Raw genomic sequence first — 9,314 nt, 5'->3', positions numbered from 1 at the left:
CAAGATAAATGGTGCTGTAAATGTAAATACAGTACTTTTGCTGTAATCGATTTACAATAAGTTACTGGCAGACTGCTGCACTACAACTACACGGTTAACGATATTTGTAAATTACACAGTAACTAATATGAACTGCATTTTACTGTAGGACAGTTATGTGGCATGTTACTGTATTTTTAAGTTGTGCAGTATGTTACTGTATTTTAAAGATGCATTTTGAACTTGACTGTTTTTTTTAGAGTAAAGATATCTAGTACTGTCGACACATATACAGCAAGATAAATGGTGCTGTAAATGTTAATACAGCATTTTTGCTGTAATTGATTTACAGTGAGTTACTGGCAAACTGCTGCCAGTAAGTTACTGTAGATTCTACAGGGAATCATTAACAGTGTAAAAACATTGTTCACTTTCTATATCACAACTAATAAAAAAGAAACACTGAATTAAAAGAACACTGTAAAATGTACTCCAATAATCTTTATTTTTATTTTATTGTTTTTTTAACAGTGACCAAGCTTTTTTACCGCAGAGTTTGACAGCTCCTGGTCACTTTATGCTTTGATTTAATACAAAACGTAAAAAATATAGAACTGCATGATTAATTTATCATTTATTGAACCACTGTAAATGTACATTGTATTTATTTTGTAAATTCCTTTCCTCATAAAATTGATGGTTGCCATATTGTTACCATAAAACAGGGCACCAAAAGGTTGTTTTACAAAAAAAAAAAAAAAAAAATTATATATACATATACATACACACACACACACACACGCATATTTACCTAATTGCTCAAATCAGATTTTTAATATACTGACAAACAACTTCAGATAATAAAGCCACATGGTGAAAGTTTATTACAACTAGCTACAAGCTGAAGACTAATATAAAAGATGTACGGTGCCATACAAATGCAAAACATTTCATATTCATATGATGCATGTCAATGGTTACAGGACACTTTTAGAGTGACAAAATCTATATACAGGCAAAACAAAATTAATGCCCATATCGCAGACAATATATTGAGTTTTTATAAAGTGAAATGATCGATACGTGCAAAAAACTCCACATTATATCATTACTTCTTTTTTTTTTTTCCACACAATGCACGTAAATGGTTACGGGTCACTTTTAGAGTGACAAAATGTAGTCAAAACCAAATTAATACCCATATCCCTGACAATATATTGAGGATTTATAAAGCGAAATGATCGGTATGTGCAATAAACGCAACATTATATTATTACTTTTTTCAAATAATGCACGTCAATGGTTACCGGCCACTTTTCGAGTGACAAAATCTATATACAGGCCAAACTAAATTAATACCCATATCCTTGACAATATATTGAGGTTTTATAAAGCGGAATAATCGGTATGTGCAAATAACTCAACATTATATTATTACTTTTTTTACACAATGCACGTCAATGGTTACCGGACACTTTTGAAGTGACAAAATCTACAGTATATATAGGCCAGACTAAATTAATACCCATATCCCTGACAATATATTGAGGTCTTATAAAGCAAAAGGATCATTATGTGCAAGAAACTCAACATTATATTATTTCTTTTGAACTTTAGCAAATGGTCCTGAGCGCATTAACCTCTTATTTTTGTGTTTCATTCATGTTTTGTTTCATAGGCTGGATTAATACCTTAACGTAACAAGAGTTATTTGTTATTTTTACATTACAAGACTTACTGCTGCTTTAACTGTCTCTCATCTCAATTGTCTCTCATCTGTACTTCATTTCCCAGACTGCTCCACTGGACTCTCTCCACCCCTGAAACATACACAAAAGTGTGTATTATATTGTGTGTGTGCGTATGAGAGTGCCCCCAGGTCCAACCAGCTAATGCATTGCTGAAATCTCTCTGTATAATGTCCTGCGCAAACACACTTTCTGTTCAGGATTTAATGGCCTCTGTGGGTGGTGGGGGGAAATAAAAATCAACATTCACAATATGATGTTTTTGAATAAGTAAAATATAATCCTTGTGCTCACGATGAGCTTTATAGTGTTTGTCTGGAACAGTCTGCTGAACATACAATTACAATTATAAACTTTGATGAGACGAGCAAACCTCTCTCTCCCTCTCCCTCTTTTTCTTTCTTTTGGCTTTGCTGCTGTGACCTTGTATGCGGACTAAATCCATGCCCTCGGCTACTGTTATTTACACATGGGCGAACACACACCAAGGCACTTTTTGGAACTCTGGCTGCTTGAATATGTGAGGTTATGTGGGAATGCGAATTTCATGTAGGTAAAATTAAGACTTGTTTGGGACCAAATAGGAAATATAACTGATAATTTGAAGAGAACACAATATATTTTTGTTTTTATTTTCTTATACTTGTATTTATTCCTGTTTATGTAAACCACTTTGAATTGCCACTGTGTGAATGTGAAATGTGCTTCATAAACAAACTTGCCTTGCCTAAAATGTACATTTATGACCCCGGACCAAAATAAATAAAACATAAGTCAGAAGTGTCAATATTTGGAAACTTATTAGTGTTGTCAAAAGATTCATTATGATTATCATTAATAGCATTCCAAATAAAAGCTTGTATGTTTACATTATATCATAAAATATATGTTTACTGTGCATATTTATGTGTAAACATGCATGTATTTAAGATCATGTTTTTTATATTCATGAATTAAAAATGTTTATCTAACACAAATTATAAATACATTTTGAGCAAATATGTGCAAATGTTAACCTTGCAATGAAAAAAATTAAGTTTTCACCAAAATAGAGAAACGGTTTCTGGGGTTTTTGAGTAAGCAAGTATTTTACATTACTTTAGAAATACTCAAAACTGCATCTGTTAATGTTTTCAAACTATTCTATTTGATTTTCCAAAGTCACACAAGTGGCAAATTCACGTCGGTCACATCCATAACGGAGAGGCGTCACATCCATAGCGACACTTTTTCCTCATAAATGTGAAAATATGAATTAAAATAAACTCAACCATTTCTGTTCTATAGAGAGTCAACTCTTATCCTATTGATGAACATCATTTCTTTTGGGTTGTGCAGTTTAATTCACAGAATTTCTACAAAGTGCGTTGTAAACTGTGAACCTACAGACCTTTTTTTGTCACATCCATAACGCATGTTTATTTTCCTCATTTAAAGTACAAAAAATGTCTACAGATTGATATTTTTCTGCTCCCTTAAATCTGTGGTCAGTTGTTCTGGAAAATATAAACTAATGTTTCAATATAATGTTAACATACACTTTCTATGTGAATTTATGTTTTGAGATTTTACTGTAAATGTCACATCCATAACGCTGGAATTGCTCATATAAACATATGTAAATATTTAGGTTTATATTTTATTTATTTTTATTTATATACACAATAACTATACACACATCATGTACACAAAGGCTTATTTTAGATGCATTTAATCAAGATTTATCACTTGACAGCACTAAAACTTATAAATACATCATCTGAAAGATTAATAAATAAGTATTTGTTTGTTATGATTTGACAGTCTCTGGCAGAGATGCAACTATTTGAAAATCTGCAATCTAAAGAATAAAAAAACCTGAATTACTGAGAAAAATCAACTTTAAAAGGATAGTTCACCCAAAAATTAAAATATCCTGTTAATCTACTCACCCACAGGTCATCCAGCATGTGTAGGATTTAAATTCTGACGTGACCCATTTAAGACCTTAAAATGAAGATTATAGATTTTTTAAGACCTGCAAAAACTCAATGTATGGGTGTCCTAAATGTGAGCTCTGTACATACACTGCATAAAACCCATAAGTTAATTGAATCTATCTAAACCTTACTTCTGGGTTCGTAATTAAAATAAATAAAAGTTTTGTAGAGTTTGGATATTGGTTTAGATACTTTGAAATCATTCACTCATTCATTTTCTTTTCGGCTTAATCCCTTTATTAATCTGGGGTCGCCACAGTACGAGTCTTTAGATTTGTGGGGGAAACTGCAGCACCTGGAGGAAACCCACGCTAACACGGAGAGAACATGCAAACTCCACACAGAAATGCCAACTGACCCAGCCGAGGCTCGAACCAGCGACCTTCTTGCTGTGAGGTGATTGTGCTACCCACTGTGACGCCCATTTGTAATCATTATAATTTAAAAAAATACAACAACAAAATGTTTATTATAAACGTTCAGCTTAATTATATATAAATGTGTTATACCTGACAAAAAAATTCCTCTTTCATGAACTATAAATATAAAATGATAATTGAATTCAAACTCATCAAAAGTGACAGTAAAGGCATTTATAGTTATATATATATTTAAAATTCAGTAAATGTTATTTTGAACGTTCCCTGCATTAAAGAGTCATGCAAAAACTAGCTGTTTTCAAACAATAATAAGAATAAATCATAATATTATCATCTGTAATGGGTCATGTGGCAACACTAGAGCTGTACGATGATGGAAAAATCTAACATTAGGATAATTTTTCATCGTGCGATATATATTGAGATAGGAACACTATACTATACTATACTTATAATTTTAGATTGATTGGGATGATTCTGTAGGGCAGAGAAAAAAGTCTACAGGCATAGATAAAATCAATAAAGAAAAAGATACAAATTAAATAAACAGTATTTTATTGTTTTCAGAGAAGTCGAACTGTATTCAGGTATACAGTAATTGAATAATTAAATGCAAAAAACAATGAAGAACCGCCCAGTTTAAATCAATGGCTGCTTGCAGTCTGCAATCCCACTTGAGGCTTTTCTCCACAGCTATGAAGAACAAACCTTTTCTATTTTCTCGGACATGGGAGCCTTTCTTTGATCATCTAGGAACTTCTAAGTCTCTAAGACTAAAAGCTTGTCTGTTAGACTCAGCCTGGACAAAAGAAATGTAATATACCATTTTGTAAAATAATTTTGTATTTTATGTCATTTTTATTTTTTAATTTGTTGTTAATTTAACTACAATTAAATTTTATTTACTATTATTATTATTATTATTATTATTATTATTATATTTTTTTCATGTGGGGGTCAGAATTCAAATCAATTATAATCCAGACTCAACATTATGCAACAATACAGACTTATAGTAAGTAATAATGCTAGAATTCAGCTTTGAATCATATGAATAAATTACATTTCAAAACATTACAGTAGAAACTACAAATAAAATAAAAATCTCAATTTTACAGTTTTGTTACTGTATTTTTAATCGAACAGATGAATAAGACTTCTTCCAAAAACATTAACACGTTTATTGTTAATTTGTCAAAGTTACTAACGGTAAAATGTCTTATGCCTGAATGCTTTTAAAACCCTCACACAGTCACAGGCCTCAAAAAACACTTGCAAAATGATCAATTATAATCCAGACTCAGCACTGCATATGGGGATGGGACTACTGCGAATGATCACGTTGCAATATCGATGCTGAAACGATATATTGTATAGCCCTAGATATCACAGACTTATAGTAAGTAATAATGCTAGAATTCAGCTTTGAATCACATGAATAAATTACATTTGAAAACATTACAGTAGAAATTACAAATAAAAATCAGTTTTGTTACCGTATTTTTAATCAAACAAATGAATAAGACTTCTTCCAAAAATATTATCACATCTAAAATACGCAGAACATGAGATTATGACTCTACTGTAGTGTGTGTGTGTGTGTGTGTGTGTGTGTCTGGTTCTCAGCAGTGCTGATGTCCAGCAGATGTATATCTTTGGCGACGGCAGCCCTGAACACTGATTGGTTGAGACATCGCTTCATGGAACGAGATGCTCAGCAGTGTGGACAGCGTATGTGTGTGTATGTGTGTGTGTGTAAAGTGTTTGAGAAAGTCTTTCTCCCCCTGCGTGTGTGTAAGACGAGGATGTCTTGTGAAAGGCCCATCTGCCCTGGTGTCTGCCCACCAGTCACACTGCCAGCGCAGGCATCGCAGAGGACGCCTAAACTCTCTGTGACAAGGACCCCTAGTGCAGAGTGCCACCCAACATAAACAACACTGGCACTGCTCTCACATATGACAGCCTGCCTGTGCGACTCCCTGCGTCTTTTTACCTCTTCAATGATTTTCAGTTATTTTTTAATAATTATGCATTTCATTGTAAATAATTGTAAATAAATTTAATGCAAATAAATTTAAGTTCACATTGAACGCAGTGTTTCCTCTAGGATTTTTTCCAGCTGTGGCGGCAGGCCTTTTTATACAGATCTACTAACTACCTGTGGTGTTATTTCAATGACAAATGTCATGAGCGCAGTATTACGCCGATTTCCTCTGCTCATGCACAAAACTTCTTGCGCGCCCTCAAATACGCACTGCTCAAGCGCAGATCTTCCTGTGCGCTCTCAAATAAACGCTGCTGAAGTGTGATTTAGTGCGTTTATGTAATGAGAATGTCTCCAACATTATTTAAATTTGCTAGGAATATTTATGAATGTCTCCAATAGACCTACAGAGAGGTATTAATGCGTCCTGAAGTAAAGTGAAACGGCTTTACATCGTGTTTGCTGGCCTCACGCATCACGCACCTGTCAGTCAGTCAGCACGTAACCTTAAAGGGTTAAACAAATGACGCACAGCACTACGAATCGGTTACAGAAAAGTTTGCGCTGTTATAATTCACGTACCCTTTAATACGTTTTGGTGCGATTATCACCCGCTATTAAAAAAATTTAATGTTTTGAATGAGAAGCTGTAATGTAGCCGTGGCGGGATGAATTTTGGCGTGGCGCCCCGCCATGGAGGAATGTATTTAGCGGAAACAATGGAACTAATTCTTTTGAATTATCCGTGCAAATGAACATTGCTTTTTTACTTAATGTGTGATTTTCATGCAAAAAACTCCCCCTCTATCTAAAAAAAAACATCTCATCTCTGATTGGTGTTTACTGGCGTGAGGGCGGAATCAACCGGTCACTCACATGAGATCCGTCAATAGCAAACCACAACCGTCTAATCAATTCCTGATGGACAAAAACAAGTTTCTTACAATTTTTCTTGTTTGAGAAGCTACGTAATTTTTTTATTTTGATTTTATTTATAAATTGCTTTACACTCGGGCTGCACAATATTTGTCTGGTATGATATTGCGATAATGGTATATCCAATATTCATGATCGCAGAAAAGTGCAATACAGTGTTAAAAATCCTGGGTTCCACACCATTGATTTGTGTTGAGAAAATTAAGCAATTAAGTTAACTGATTAGTTTTTACAAATTAAAGTAAATTGAAAATAAAACAATTAAGTCGTCACAAAAAAAACCCTATCAAGAATTGTGTTGTTTCAGCTGATTTTAAATAAGTAGTTTGAACAAACAGCAAGCATAATTTTTTGAGTGTAAATAATAAGGATGTATATAAGGATAATTATGTACATGTGATTTTTCAGGTGTTTTATTTTTAATAAATTTGCAACAATTTCAACGAATCTTTTTTCACATTGTCATTATGGGGTATTGTGTGTAGACTGTTGAGGAAATAAATGAATTTAATCCATTTTGTAATAAGGATGTAACATAAAAAAAGTGGAAAAAGTGAAGCGCTATGAATACTTTCCAGATGCACTGTATACACTGACATACGAGTGATCCACTGATAAATCAACTGATCTTCGCAACTTTAAAACGCTCCAGTGTCCCTACATCTGTAGTTGCACATAGTAATCAGCAGTGAGTTTGGTCAACTGATGACCTTCACGGCCAATCACAGTCATTTCTGTTGAGCATGTGACCACAATAAGAATGTGCTCAACAGCACTCAAATGTTAGCAGGAAATTGACTTTTTTAAAATTGGTATCGAATTCCAGTATCGTGACAACACTATGTGCATCTGAATAAAATCTAATAAACAAACTAAAGGCACAGATAAACACAATAAAGAAAAAGTTACAATTAAAATTAATATTGTTTTATAATTTTCCGCGTCTAACAGCATTCAGGTACAGAAATTGAATAATAAAACTGATTCAAAAATATTAATCGTCATAAACATTACCAACGGTTCAATTTCTGATGCTTGCCTAAATGCTTTTAAAATTGTCATACAGTCACAGGTCTCAAAATCACATGCAAATGATACATTATAATCAAGACTCAACATCACATATCCTGCGATTTGACTATGATTGCATTACAATATCGATGCTGAAACAATATATTGACGGAACATCAACTGTTACTTACTTTGGTCTGCTCAGACAGGCAGATGGCAGCCAATGCACTGAATCTCCGAAATTATAAATATTTTAAAACAGGCACTATTCTTATAAATAAACTGCATAGTTGCAATCTAAACAACTACATTCTGGACAAAAAAAGCCTCAAAAGTACATTCTGCTGTCCAACAGCAGCGATATTTGTTAACCTGTAGAGCAGGCATGTCCAAGCTCGGGCCTGGAGGGCCAGTGTCCTGCAAAGTTTAGTTCCAACCCCAATCAGACACACCTGGGCTAGCTAATCAAGCACTTACTAGGCTTTCTAGAAACATCCGTGCAGGTGTGTTGAGGCAAGTTGGAGCTAAAATCTGCAGGACACCGGCCCTCCAGGACCGAGTTTGGACACCCCTGCTGTAGAGTGCCCTCTGCTTGTCGCTGTATGTGGGCGGAGTAATACACAAGGGTTAAGAGATTGTACAAGGGCGGTTATTAGCAGAATTTCGCATGGCTACCAGCCAATCAGATTCCAGAATCAGACAGAACTGTTGTATAAATAAATATATACAATTCAGCTTCTTAATATATCATATATCATAGTATCCACAGTGACACAAAATAAAAGAACAACAAAAAACTTACTTTCACATGAGTTGTTTATAGTGCTGTCCCAGTGGAACCAAAAAACCAAGAAAGAAAATCAGTGATAAGCAGCATATTTTAATATTAATGGCACTTTAAGCTTTCAAGAAGAGTTTCAGGAGATCAGTTTTGATCAAACAGTGCAAAATATGAAATATGAAAGTGGAACATGAGATTTGCAATGGTCTGCAATAAATGAGTGATTTAATACACATTTTTATGTGTTTATCATTATAGCACACCCTCTGGAAGATTGAGCACCTCAACATAGAACTGAGTCGATAAACGATATATCGAATCGCGAAAAAATTTATGTCAATAACAATGATACGCTCTGGACTTTGACCTAAGAGCCAATCACACAGCAGAAATGTGCAACAATGAAAATCTAAACGTGTGCTGATATTAGAGATGTAAATTTATCGGCCAAAAATGTTATGCCATTTAATGGACCCTCAAATTTTTGTAGCTTCAGTTATTGTTGGGGTACTCTTT

Source organism: Danio aesculapii, chromosome 20, assembly GCF_903798145.1.
Source record: "Danio aesculapii chromosome 20, fDanAes4.1, whole genome shotgun sequence".
NCBI classification, from domain to species: domain Eukaryota; kingdom Metazoa; phylum Chordata; class Actinopteri; order Cypriniformes; family Danionidae; genus Danio; species Danio aesculapii.
The sequence above is the reverse complement of the archived record's forward strand: the minus strand, read 5'-3'. Positions refer to the sequence as shown.